The sequence below is a fragment of the Musca autumnalis genome, unplaced genomic scaffold (assembly GCF_047663935.1).
Source record: "Musca autumnalis isolate F117 unplaced genomic scaffold, ASM4766393v1 scaffold_4, whole genome shotgun sequence".
Lineage (NCBI taxonomy): Eukaryota > Metazoa > Arthropoda > Insecta > Diptera > Muscidae > Musca > Musca autumnalis.
In genome coordinates, this window is record NW_027411977.1 from 4202404 (window position 1) to 4216953 (window position 14550).

At 34.0% G+C, this 14550-nt stretch overlaps 1 protein-coding gene across 9 annotated transcripts in view; it reads left to right on the top strand.

The window, feature by feature from the left end:
- The window catches only part of Rbp6 (RNA-binding protein 6), a 965414-nt gene that overhangs the window by 508488 nt on the left and 442376 nt on the right, over positions 1-14550 (top strand). The window lies entirely within an intron of this gene.

Sequence of the window (14550 nt, forward strand, 5' to 3'; positions counted from 1 at the left end):
ACAGTTTTTTTCTAGGAGCTTGGTATAAATCAACAAAAAAAAGGCAAAATTTCAAAAAAAAAAAAAATTGTTTTTTGATGGGCCATATCGGTCCACTACTTCGTGTACCTCCCCCACAGAGGTTCAACATTTTTCTGTAAAATGTTGTGAACGAAAACTTTCGATACTTTGCACATCGCAATATTTCTACCCGACATAGAAAATTACCCGAAATCTGTAAACCCCCTACGGCACCATGTGTAGTGGCTGGAACGCACGGTAACTTTCGAACGGATCAGCCGATTTGGTCCAAACTTTGGCCTTCGTAATATTTTGTCCAAACTTAGTTTAACTTAGAAAATGGTCTGTATCGGTCTTTTCCTTAGCGTTCCTCCACCACCAAGATTTAAAATTGTTTGTGCATTTTAGGGTCTGTTCGATGATCCTTTAAAAATGCATACTGATGCATTCCTAGTGGTCCTGTTTACAGCAATTTTATGTTTTTCGTAGGTAGGTAAGTCTATACATCCTGGCATAGTAGTCCAAAAGCTCTGTGTTATACGGTGACCAACTGAAATGGCTGGAGGGCGCGCTCTCTATCGAAAATAAATGGCTCCCAAATCAAACCCACATCCAAAATGGACTATATCGATCCATACCTTCAGGTACCTTCTTTTGAATACCTTTTGAATTTCAATCCAAATATATTTTTGACGGCAAATTCATACGTTCAAAATAGGGCCACAAAATTTTAAAACCCTGAAATACATAATTATTGGGGAAAAAGATTTTGGTTGAGTAGCCGGTATTCGATTCTATATTGTACATGGAAAAAAGTTTCACTTTATAGGCTGAGAGTACATATCTGTCGGCACAGCCGACTGAAACTTTTTCACTTGTTCAAACATTATTTTACAAAATTTCAGGGAGAGGACTTATATATTTTATATGTCCCCACAATATCCTTTCTTACCTGTTAGATCAAGCTGTCTTGACTTCTCTCTAAACACTTTTGAGTTTAGTGCTGAAAAAACTCATCCCTATCTCCAAAGAGGAATTTTAACTACTCTATAGTACTTACATATATTCACATCACACCTACGGTCTCATTTGTTTCATAATAAATCCGTGTTTCTTCAAAGCCTCAAACAGCTCATCACGACTTATTAAGAAGTTTCGTCGGACATAATTTCTCAAAATTACGCTCAATGGTATAGGAACCCCTTTTTAAATACCGAGTCCGAACGTCTTGTCTAACGATAACACCATTATAAGAAAGTTGACAAAACTAATGAGGAAATGTATCCTATTTTACCTTGAGGGTTTTTTGAAGCACTGGAAAATGTGATGTTGTCTGAACTGGAAATCGAGTCCTGACATTCTGTGTGTAAGGAGGGAGTGATCACAGTTGGACCATGACAGGTATAAACGATTTGTACCATCGCGCAAAACCGCATGTTGTTCTGTTAGTATCTAATCCTCACTTATTGGAAACCCTATATTGTATCCACTGCACCAAAGTGACACCTGATGAAAGAAATATCTATAAACGAATTCCTTTATTGCAAGGGTTTCTGAGCTCTACACGTCATGATTTGTATGTGTAAGTTTTATGTAAAAACCAATCCTAAAAACAATTATGAAAATCGCCTCGGATTTTAATATTAGCTATATATAGGGCCCAATTTACTTAAAATTGGGCAGACATGCTATTGGAGCAATATGAAAATTTTTCTCGATTTTTATAAATTTTTGTAGGATTCGTTTTTTAGCCACAGCAATGAACTGGTAAAATTTTGTCATCGATTGGGCAATAAATTTGGTCTGTAGAGTGAATTCGAAATACTAAAGAAATTTTGAGGCTCCAGAGACACGTGTTAACATATTCCGATTGTCCTCAAACTTTGGGAATCTTAAAATCTAACAAAACTAAAAATATTAAGGGGATTGTCGCATAAAAAAATCCGACATCGATTTTTTTGAAAACCATCCTAATCGACACCGTCGGTGGTGCAAAGTTATTTCCTTTAAAGTACATGCAATCCACACGAGGGTGCCATGTTGCTGCTCCTCAGCAAAACATACAGTACATTTTCAATTTATTTTTTGCTAACGGTTGCTGAAAAATCGCACTTTCAAAAAATCGAATTCTATAAAAACTATGTATATGCAAATAATACTCATTCAATTTTAAAGTGGTACAAATTGGACAAAATCTACCAATCTATCTATCTAATCTATCAATCTACTCTTCGGTTTTCTTGAAATTTTTTGTAAGACCCATTTGGTAGGGGGATTCGAATAAACAATCAGCATTTCTGCTAACGAGTGCATATGAGTGAAAGTAAAAAAAAAAATAAATGAATAAAATAGTTAAAAACACGTTGAAGCTAACAAGGTTTTGTTATTCGATTGTTGGTTAAACCATTCAAAAGACGGGCATCTGCCCAAAGTAGAAGTAGAAGAATACAAAATGAAGATTACAGTTCTAATGTATCAATTTTACAGTTACCAAATTACCTTGCTGGTATCTACAGTAGGATGTGCCAGTGCCAAAGCCTGTACATCTCGATTTGTTCACACTCCCGCTTTTCCATCTGTCTGTTTTTCCTGCGGAAAAGACGTTTCTCCTCTCTCCTTTTCTCCCGATAACTCTCTCGTGCGCTACGCATTGCTACTGATCGTAAAGTAGCCCTATATGCCTCATTTTTCTCTTCGGTAGTAGCACGACTCTCCTGGTCATACCACGGATTCCTTTGTGGAGGTCTCGGGTATCCAAGTACTGATTTTGCGGCAGTTTGCATGGAGTGGGCAATGTTTTGTCATTGTCCTGATATGTTATCCGGACGAGGAGTGCTTCGATTAAGCAATTGGGCCAGTTGAGTGGAATATGCTATGGCTATCTGTTGTGATTGCAGCTTACCGATGTCCATCTTCCGTGTTGATAAATCCTGGACTTTGCCATGATAAAGCTGGTCAGGACCGTTCCTTGGTGTCTTTCATCCCGTACGTGCACGCAGAGAAGAGATATTGTAGGAGCAATGATATTTTAAGAGCAAAATAGTGTATTTTAAAAATGTGAAAATATATATTGTTGTTTCAGCCAAATATTTTGTGTTAGAAAACATAATGTCACAAAATATATTGTTGCACCAACAATATATATTTTCAGATTTTTAAAATACACTGTTTTGCTCTTAATATATGGTTCTCTCTTCTCTGCGTGTGTATGCACTTTATGCAATTGAATGTCATCTTTGGCATCGAACATTTTGCTGGGTTTATACTACATACTTTTATACGGACAAAATGTGTCTCATCCAAATAATGGTTTTAGATCCCAAGTATGTTTGGACGAAATTCGTTTCAGAAAATTTGGAGTCGATTTATGAATGTCCGTTTGTCTGGCTCGAGCGCACGATAACTCTCGAACGGATTAACCGAGTTGGTCCAAAATTTGGCCAATATAAAATTTTGTTAAAATTTAGTTTAAGTTCCCTCGGGTACCTCCCCCACAAAAGTTAAAATTTGTTAGCAATAATTATGCGCACTATAATTCTGGAAGGAACTAACCAATTTGGTCCATACTTTGCACATCATAATATTTTTACCACACATTGATAAAGTTCGAATATGGACTATATTGGTTCACTACTTCGGGTACCTCCCACACACAATTTCGGAAAAGTGTAGTTTAAGACCTCCTCTCGAATCATTTCGATGTTTGTTGTAACAACTTGTATTCGCTGCTACCATTACGGTGCAAATTTTTTTTTCAGCGGCAACTCTATGCTTCCTGAGAAAATGGCCTGATAGCTGTAAAAACCGCCTATGGCTCCATGTGTTGTGGATAGAGCGCGCGGTATTTCTCGAACAGATAAGATTAGAATCAAGTTCTAAGATGGGCCCTATCGGTCCACTATTTTAGGTACCTTCCCCACAAAAGTTGAAAACTTTTCGCTAAAATGGTGCGCACTACACATTTCGAAGGCAGTAAGCGATTTGGTCCGTACTTTGGATATAGTAATATTTCTACGAGACATATATCAGGTTAGAATATGGACTCCTTCGGAGTCCTTCGGATACCTTCCATGCCAAATTTCGGAATTTCGGAATTTCGGGTTAATTCAGTCAATTTTGGCAGAGCAGGAGTAGCTGCCATCATTATAGTATTTAGGACCATGCCAAAATCATGGATGTTAGGACTCGTATGTCAGATATATATTCACTGGACAAAAGCCGTAGACTATCCACGAATTTTCACATACAATATCAGGAACCTACGACTTATCCTGATGACTTTATTTTAGTTTATAGTAATAAAATACGTAATTTTACAACGTCCGATCTGGGTTGTCAATATTTTCCCTATATATATTCACCATAGATATTTCAAAAACATTTTGGATCGAGCACACATAATCTTCTGAAAGAATTTATTATGAAAAAACATCAATAAAATATATTTTGTGAAATCAGATAACGAAAATGTGAATAAAAACGGTAGAATATGGTCCTAAATCATATATAAAAAGCGAAAGCTTCTGGAGATGTTAAATAGTATAGCTACTAATTTCTTTTGTTCAGAGACTCATAATGAAATTTGATTTGGAACATTTCTTTTTTTGACACAATCCCCAAAAAGTGAAGTATTTTATGAGATTTTAACTCAGTATGGAATAAATTTTAATTAAGAGTCTAAAAGTTTAACAAATAATTTCTACCTATAATATCTAATTTTGTAACGTCATTTTCTTAACAAAGTGTTTTACTTAGATATATAGTTCGTTCTGGCACTTATAGTGAAATTTTGTGTAGAATATTTCTTTTTTTAACGACTTTCGTCTAAAACTAAATTTCATGTTACTTTCATGCATCAACCCGAAAAAAGAACAAAACTAATTTATTCAAAACATATTTGGGTGTTTTGTTGGCAAACATGATGTATATATTTTCTTGATATATATTGTAAATACATATTTTATTTATTCGGCGACTTATATTGAAATTTGATGGAGAATATTTTTGTCTTTGACGTCTTCTATATAGAATGAGGTTTTGTGGGACAAAACTTAATAAACTCAAATAAAGTACAACATTAACCCTAAAACGTGATTTTACTTTTGGCAGATTCCTGGCCTTTAGGTACGATCTAGAGTTTTGGTGTATTCGGGGACCTATAGTAAAATTTTATGACAAATAATTTTGTAGAATATTTTGATCTGATACGATCTCATTTTAAAGAAGTTTTTAAACGTTTTTAAAAAAACGGACCAAAAAGAAAATCACATGAGGGTTAATTTTTTTCATAAAAAGATACCCCGTCAGTAATATTGCCAAAGACACTTTACACCTAAAATGCAATGATTCCAAGGAAACTGATGTCGAATATTTCAAAACCTGTAGAAATGCGCGGAACTTGCCACGCCTATTTAGGTTACTTCTCGACGTAAACTTTCAAAACGTGTCTTCTTTTTTTCGGCCCTCTTTCATAATCTGTGCGGGGTTTATTGTAATTTTAAAAAAAGTTCAATTTTGTTGTACAGTGTTATCATTCCTTTCAATTCACCATCGGCTGTTTTAACAATTTTTAACAAAACTATAACACTATGCAACACGAAAATTATTAAACATATTCTGACACCGCAGCTTAATAGAAGACCAAAAAGAGATGACATGTGTCTCGCTGTTTTTTCCTATCGCATCAACTTTCGCGGTTATAAGCCTCCAAAGGTTTCAGGCTTTAATGTCAAAAGGAGTCATTTCGTCAGGATCATATCTTCCAAACCGTTAGGAAATTTCGATTAATCTCTGAGGCAGAGTTGTAGTACATCTCAAAAAGAACCTACATTGTGAACACATAAGATCCATCAAACTTCATCTTCTAGGTGATAATTGTCAAGATGTAATTTATTTTTACATTTTTCTCGGGTTTTGGTCTACAGATATCAAACCGATCAAATTTGATGCAAACAACCAACTACAAGATGTACCACAAATGTACCTTGGATCTCAATAAACATCTTTTACAGATAGTAAACCGTTCAATATTCAAAACAACAATCAACTACAATAATGTAGCAAAGATATCAGAAAACAACTTCCTGGAACATACGAACTGTCTGCGAAAGTTTCATAAATATCAAAATAGCAAAACACTTTAGACATTCTTCGATTTTTACACTTATTCTCCGATTCTGGTCCATAGATACCAAACCGTCCAAAATTTAAGGATACAGTCAACTACAAAAATATACCTAAGATTTCAATAAGTAACTCTCTAGAAAATATGAACATTCTCGAAATGACGCTTTAGGCTGAAATTCAGAAACAAATCAATTATTGTTTCCTTTTCCCCTACTTAGGTCTGTAAATAACAAACTCTTCAAAATTGAAGAAAATTTTAGAGGTCATGTATTTATGGACCTGCACAGGAAAGAATAGGCAAATATAGCCGAACTTTGAGCTTGAAGAACCGTTCCTAGAAAGTTCATATATTCTAGTAAGTAGTTTACTGAGATCTTAGGTAAATTTTTATAGTTGACTCTTTTAATAAATTTTGGACGGTTTGGTATCTATAGACGATAATCGGAGAAAAAAGTATAAAAATAGAATATTTGCTAAAGTGTTTTGCTATTTTGATTTTAAAGAACCTTTCTCTGACAATTCGTATGTTCCACAAAGTTGTTTACTAATATAGTTGCAACCTTATTGTAGTTCATTGTTTTCTTGAATATTGAACGGTTTGGTATCTGTGGACCAGAAGCAGAGAAGACAGGATAAAACTCCCATTTGTTTTGCTATTTTGAACTTTAAGAATAGTTTCTACAGAGTTCGTATGCTCTTAACATAATATCCTTTGGTAGAGACATCTCTTCTTATTTCCCCATTTGCGAAGAAATTATGAACAATTTAATAATTTTTATCATTACAAAGTGCTGACTAATGAATGTATTTTCTCTGTTGACGGTAAATCCGAACAATAGTTTCAGCCTATCTACGTACAATCGAAGACCTTTTGAACATTTATATTGTTCATACAAACTGAGGCCTAAACTGGTCAAATAACCCTTGTAAATTGTTTGTTCTTTTTTTGTACATTTCATTTTCTTGTTGTTTTCTGATGTCCGAAAATTTTGCCCCGAGAAACAAACAAACATTGTTTGCCAAATCAATTAAAAGCAAATTATGTTAAAAGTTATTTACGTCATTTCTCCTAAGCACACTCACACTTGTCCCCATAGTTGTTGGACTTACTTAGGACAAGCTCCAAATTCACAGGAAAAAGTAAATCTAGTGTCAAAGCCAATGCCATGAATGGCTGGCTGTTGTTTGGGCTCTCAGGCGACCAAAAAATGTAAACATTACTTTGTTGGGTTCAACCAAAAAAGGAGGAAAATATATTTGGCACGAAGCCTCACACACAAATACCATTTCACACTTTAAGGGTTGGAGGCAAGGACGAGGAATAAACATAACGAGCAAAAGGTTTTACTTTATAGTGTCAGTGCCATGACTGGTTTGAGGGAAATCTCAAAACGAACCAAAAAAGAAGAAAGAAAAAAGCTAAATGAAACGAAACGTTAAAACGTGTTAAAGTAATTACAACACTTTAAGGGCAATACAAACATTTAAACGTAAAAAACAAATCTAAAAAAGATAAATGTAAATTTTGCGTGTACTTTGCTGCTGTCGTTACTGTATTTGGTGACGACTTTAAGCTTATCCTGCTTGCCATTGTTAAACGTTTTCTTCTAATGTCTTCAGACCTTTTTTTAAGTAATCAGGCCCGACCGAAGAGGTGGGAAGAGAGAGAGACAGAAAATGGAAAAAATGAAATTGCGTTTACAGGAAGTTTTATTTGAATGACAAACTTAATTATATTGTACTATTTAGGAATATTACTACAGCTAATACTGTACGGCCCAAATGTGATATGATAAGAAAGTTGAAATTAAATGTCCCATTGTCGCTGTTTGTCTGTCTGTCTGTCGTTGGTGTTGGTTTTTGTTCATGTTCCTTGTGGAGTACATCATAAATAAGGGTCATATTTATTTTAGACAGAAATTACAGAAAAGTGCTTAGGTTAACAATCTTATGCCACGTGTTACTAAGGACAATGAACGAACATTGTTGGGGTGTTTATTGTTATTAACACTTCCTTGTGGAATATGAAATTCTAGATTAGATCCTTATCACTTTTATTTGGGGTTTCTCAAAAACCCATAACAATTAGGCAATAGTTGAAAAGAAGTAAATGAAGAAAATAAAAATAAAGTTACTTACGTTGGCAAAAAACACAAAAAAAAAACAAAATAGATAGACGTTTGAAAGTGTATCAGATGTTGTAGGTTCTTTTATTGGTTATAAAAAAACTTTGAGACATTTTAACAGCGGTTATTGTATTTTTAATCGTTTTGTAAAGAAGTAAACACGAAGCTGGTTGGGAAATTTTTTCACATATGCCTTCACCGTTCAGCATTGTATAGATATTCAAATATTCCTTTTGAATAAGCTGATCGATGTCTCAGTTTTAACTACTTTGCTTTAGTATATTTGCTAACAAAGTACAATTGTAATTACGAAACAATTATTTTTTACTCGAATTAAAACGAAATTGCCAGAAAACTTCTAAAAAAATGAATGTATAAAATGATGGTAACAATTCCATTAGTACTTGGTCACACTAGAGTGGTTTCATTAAAACTTTTAGGTATACTTAGATCGAGTTCCCCCACTACAGCAACTTCATGATTATGCTCTAGTATGAAACTTGACCTAGGAAAGCTTGATTTTATGGGATTGTTCCACTCTAGTGTGACCAAGGACTAATATAATTTTAGCATCATTTGTTGTATGGAAATATTCATAGAATACCATTTGATATATTTTTTAGAAGTTTTCTAGCAACTGCAAATCATATGCCAAGTTACTACCAACTTACAGCTACTTCAGAGAATGTAGCTAAAACCTACAAGATATTTAAGAATGGTTACTGTCATAAAGCGTGGGCCTACATTCACAATGTTCGGTTGAGACTATGTCAAATTTGTCGAAAAACGTATATCACTTGTGTAGTTTTTGATCTATGGAAACTCCAAATCCCAACTTACAAAAATCTTGTCAGAAAATTTGAATAAAATCTTCAAAACACCCAAAATTGGCTGACAGTGTCATTTGGGGGATATACCAAAACGTGAACTTGTGTCAACAATTGTTGATGTGTGGAATACTCCACTCAAACAATCAGTTTTTTATGACCACTGGAAATATGGAAATTTAGCTATAAACGTCAACCGGTGCGCTTCATCTAGGTTATAATAGCAGATGCGCGTAAACGTATTTGTGCAACTAATAAGTTGTGATTGCTGACGATCTCAGCACCTCTGCGTGTTCTCACACCCAGGAGTGAGTTGTGGTACCTTCTAGTGATCAGTATGATGTCAATTTAGTTTCTGTTTGGAGCTAATTATGGTATATTTGGACGAAATACGTTTCAGACTATTTGGAGTCAATACCTCCCACAACTAATTTCGTAAAAGTTCAGCTTAAAACCTGATCTCGAATCGTTTAGATTTTTTTTTGCAAAAACTTGTATTCGCTGCCCTCGTCAAAAGAGTACAGGTTTTTTAAGGAGTAAGTTCATACTTCCTGAGAAAATGGCCCCTATGGCCATCATGAGTAGTTGGTCAAAACATTGCATATCCTAATATTTCTGGGAATCTTAAGTTAAATTCGAAGATGCACATCTGTCCTGTAATTTGGGTATTGCTCCCTATAAAGTTTAAAAAATGCAATGCAGTTAGGCTAACGACCGCATATACATATTGATAAAATCGATTTAGCCACGTTGTAGCAGCGAACGGTTTTTTTCGGTGACATGTCCATACTTTCTTCCAAATGTACGTCAACCTTGCAGAGGACCTACATGGGTCAACATATCTTCAAAAAATATCACACTTGTTTTTTTATTTTTTAATGAATGTAGGTCCACATTTGGGTGTAGCCACCATATAAAGGTACCGCCCGATTTTTTATATTTTGACGATTTTAGCCAAATTTTCCAATCGATTTGACTATATTTTTGCATTTTGTGTTCTGAGGGAACAACATACCTCCTTGCAACAAATGTTCATTATAAGTCCATGTTTAGATATAGATCCCTGTAAAAAAGAAGAGACACGAGGTCTGTTCTTAGTGAGTGCTCTTACAACACTGATATTTATTGAATAAAATACTACTTATAAACTACTTATGAAAATGTAACTTAACCTAATGCAACTACAATCACTCTTATCGTTTCTAATAATAGATAATATCGGAACGCTGCAGCGCGCTGCTTGCTTATCATTCAAGTGGTTTTTTCTACCCTTTGAGCGTAGCGACATTTGAGTGTGTTTGTGTGTGGTCATGACCTTTATTATCACCCAGTCGTATGCAAAAGAGTACGAGATCACTGAATCTTTTATTACTTTCTGTGCCTGCTGGAGAGCTGAAAATTCCAAAAATCTATTTTTGTAAGTGGATTTTCCAGCGGCCAAATCTCAACCAAAAGCATGTACAACATTTGTTTGTACAGTCCCATATAAAGATACCTCCCGATATTCTGTATTTTGACGATTTCAGCCAAATTTTCTAACCGAGTTGGCTCTAATTTTGTATTTTGACTTCGGAGAGAACACCATACCTCTGTCCAAAAAATGTTCAACATTGGTCCACGTTCAGGTATAGATCCCATATAAACGTACCTACCGATATTCGGTATTTTGACCATTTTAGCCAAATTTTCCAACCGATTTGGCTGTAATTTTGCATTTTGAGTTCTGAGAGAATCAAATACCTCCTTGCAATATAGGTCCACGTTTAGGTATAGCTCCCATATAAACGTACCTCCCGATTTTCGGAATTTTGGCGATTTTACAGGCGTGGTATAAGGGGAATAACTTATAGGGTGGCAGCTGGATCTTGTTTTATCGTAAAATAGAGACTTTCCCCTGTATTTACAAAAAATATGGACTTGCCCTTACGGGGCCAACATTAGAAAAACTCAACATACATTTATAGTAATGATATTAAAAATAGCACAAAAAGTCAATTACAAAGAATTTATTTTTAAGGCAGTTAGAAAACGTATTTTCAATATGTTTCTTCGTAAAAACATAGTCAATACCATCAACTATAAGTTTTATTTTGGACATTTTATATTTACCTCTTCAATTTTTTATAATTCACTCATAAGCTACGAATGCTCTGCGGATCTATTTTTTAAGGCACCGCATACAAATTCCATCTTCTTCGATTTAACTTGACATATTACCGCTGTAAATTGGCAAAAATAATATTGGATATTAAAAATCTAATGTGTTTAGAGAATATTTCTTTCAATTGCAATCAAATTTGTCGCCACCACGAATCAACTTCTTCCACTCTGGACCTTGATGTTCACAAATAATTCAGTCCCAAATTTATAGTTCATGTTAACCTGACGGCTAAAACAGCGATTTTAAATATAATAAATAATAAATTTGCTTCATTCAATTAGAGTCTATTTTAGAAACTCAACCACCAACCACCAAAGCTACTTTAATCCACTTCAGCGAGGTCATTTTAAAACTGGTACTACTTTAAGATTTTAAGATTTTGGTTTGCAAACGCTCATGCTTAGGACTGTTGGATCATGATCTTGGGTATTATTGAACTTATATATTGTCTTAAAATGTTTATATTTATGTCACATTAATACTTATAAATAACCCTGATTTATTTTCTTTCTTTTCAGGTAAGTCATTTTTATAACAATTTTATAACACCTTTTGTTTGGTGAGTTAAAAAAGAATAATTATATCATAAATCAATCAGCGATATATTCATCCAACGGTCAGGAAGATATTGCCCTCAGTTTATTTAAGAAAGAATTCATAAAATATATTCTTAGGCATAAACGGAAAAATTGAACCATCAGGTTTTATAAAATACTTAGATTTAATCAGATTCCATAACAATGTGGAAAAAGTCAGGCTAGTAAAAAAAATATCTGAGTGTGGCGGATGAAATTCGGGGGTAAACTATAATATAAATCCGTTGCCGAAAAAGAAGTTTAAACTTAAAAAAACTTCGTAGCAAACTTCTAGGGTCGATTAAAAAATTCTAACTAACATATCGACGCCTCCAAACAATAGTTCTTTACATTTTTATATTTAACGTCCTTTAACTTAAATTCTGTCAAATTTTGGTAATGATCGGACAATCCGAGCAGAAGTTATAAACAAATATTTACTTAGCATAGTACTGAAGGTCAAAGAAATTTCCAAACTTTTAGAGCTTGTCCTGCAAAACTCGCTTTTCAGAATTAGCAAACTATTATTTGGAGGTGTCGAACGTCCTTTAACTTAAATTCTGTCAAATTTTGGTAATGATCGGTCAATCCGAACAGAAGTTATAAACAAATATTGACTTAGCATAGTACTGAAGTTCAAAAAAATGTCCAAACTTTGAGAGCTTCTCCTGCAAAACTCACTTTTTAGACTTAGCATACTATTATTTGGAGGTGTCGATATATAAACGGCGCGATACGGGTCTTCTAATTTACCCTTTATTTCATTTCAAGCAACCCTCTAGAATTATATTTCTACACTTTACTATATGTATTCGGTCAAAGAGAACACATTAAATTTTACATATTTCGCAAATTAAATTTATTTTTATTTAAATAGTAAAATTATTGGATTTCGAGTTCTTAAACATTGTTAAGCCTTTAATACATATATTCGTATTAGATAATTTAATTGAAAACTTCTAAAAATTATTTCTTTTCGAATTAAGCTCAGATGTTTCTTTGGCGGAAATACTTTTCCCCAATGGCAATTTAAATTTGTGCGGAAATGATATAATAAAATATAGCCTCAAGTTTGTGTTGTTGCTGTTTCAGCAAAATATTTACAATGCATATTTTTTGCCAAAGTGCTTACAAAAGTGTGTTAGGATTTAAAAACCGATAATAATTTATCATTTTTAAATGCTTCGTTGTACTACTGAAACCATTAAAACATTTTCCAAGACATTAATTAATTTTTAAAAACATAGCACAAACCCAACGGCAAGAGCAAGAAGAGGAGGAGAGTTATTATGTGCAGACATAGAGTGGTTGTAAATGTTTGCCTTTGTAGGTCCACCCACAGAAAAATGATCTCCAATGAACATGTGAGCAAGGCATTTTCTCTACGCCTGTGTGTGTATGTGTGTTTTGTGAGCAATTAAAATATTGCTTGTAACCCAAGTTGATGTTGATGATACATTTAAGTTTACATGTGAGTGTGTGTTTGTGTGTGTTAGAGTTTTGTAATGCTAATGGTACAACAACAGCCCGAACAATAAATAAAACTTGTGCTTTGTGTAAAAGTATCTATACAAATATTCTGTGTATATGCAGCTTGTTTAAATTTAATTTAAACTTTTTTGTACTATCTTATCATACCAATACACCAACATCATCTGGCACTCCTCCCAAAAGTACTTCGACTACAACTACTATATGTGATATACGCACAAACACACAACCATACACACACAGACAATCTCAGACATACTTTTGTTTTTAGAGCTCTTGGAAAAGAATGAGGTACTCTGCTCGAACACTAACACATACACCCAACTCATATTGTTCGTAAGTGTTATTTTTGCCAGCAGAAAGTTGTAACACCTGTGCTTTTTGTGCTTTGCCATGTTCACTTTCTCGTAGAAGTGGTTAAAGGCCAAAGTATTTGTCCAGTGGTTTCAACACTTTGTGGAATTTACACAAATATTGAGATGGAGGAGTATGACAAAAAAAACTACAAAGAAAAAAATAATGATGGAAAAAATTAAAGACACAAAAAGAATATATTTTTGAAACGAGGTTGAGACGTACGGCAACTTGAAATAGACCAAAAATAAGGCAAACAAAATAAATGGTGAAAGAATTGTTGCAATACTAAAGAACAATAAGGCTTGTTTGTGAACTCTTCTTACTTTTGTACGCAAATATTGTCTACTCGAAAGATATGAGAAACAGGTTCATCCTATGAGTTGGCCAATCTCCAATGTTGGATGTGTGTAACCATAGTGAACAAGTTAGTGGTATACACTTAAGGAATTTTCCACTTTTCCTAGGGAATACAAGGTATGAAGGAAAATAACAACATGGAGAGACTATACTTAGGATGGTGACGTCATTAGGGTTATTGTCTCATTTGCCTGAATTGACATGAAAGAAGCCCCCTTAACAGCTTCAGGGAAGTTAATTTTTTGTTTACCAAAATTATAGTTTTTGAAAACAATTCGAACTTTACATGAGCCAAATAACGCATTACAAAGTTACTTATGCAAGGTACTTTCTGCATTGCCAAAAATTTTACAAGGGAAAGCTAATTTCTTTACTCATTACTATGGCACAATTACCAAGTAGTGGAATCACACCAGCTGTTCGAATATGAAATGTCAAATCCCTTTATAAAGAAATTATTTTTTTTTGTAATTTCCCCAACAACATGAAGAAAATTTTGACATTTCATATTCAACATTTTACGATACCAC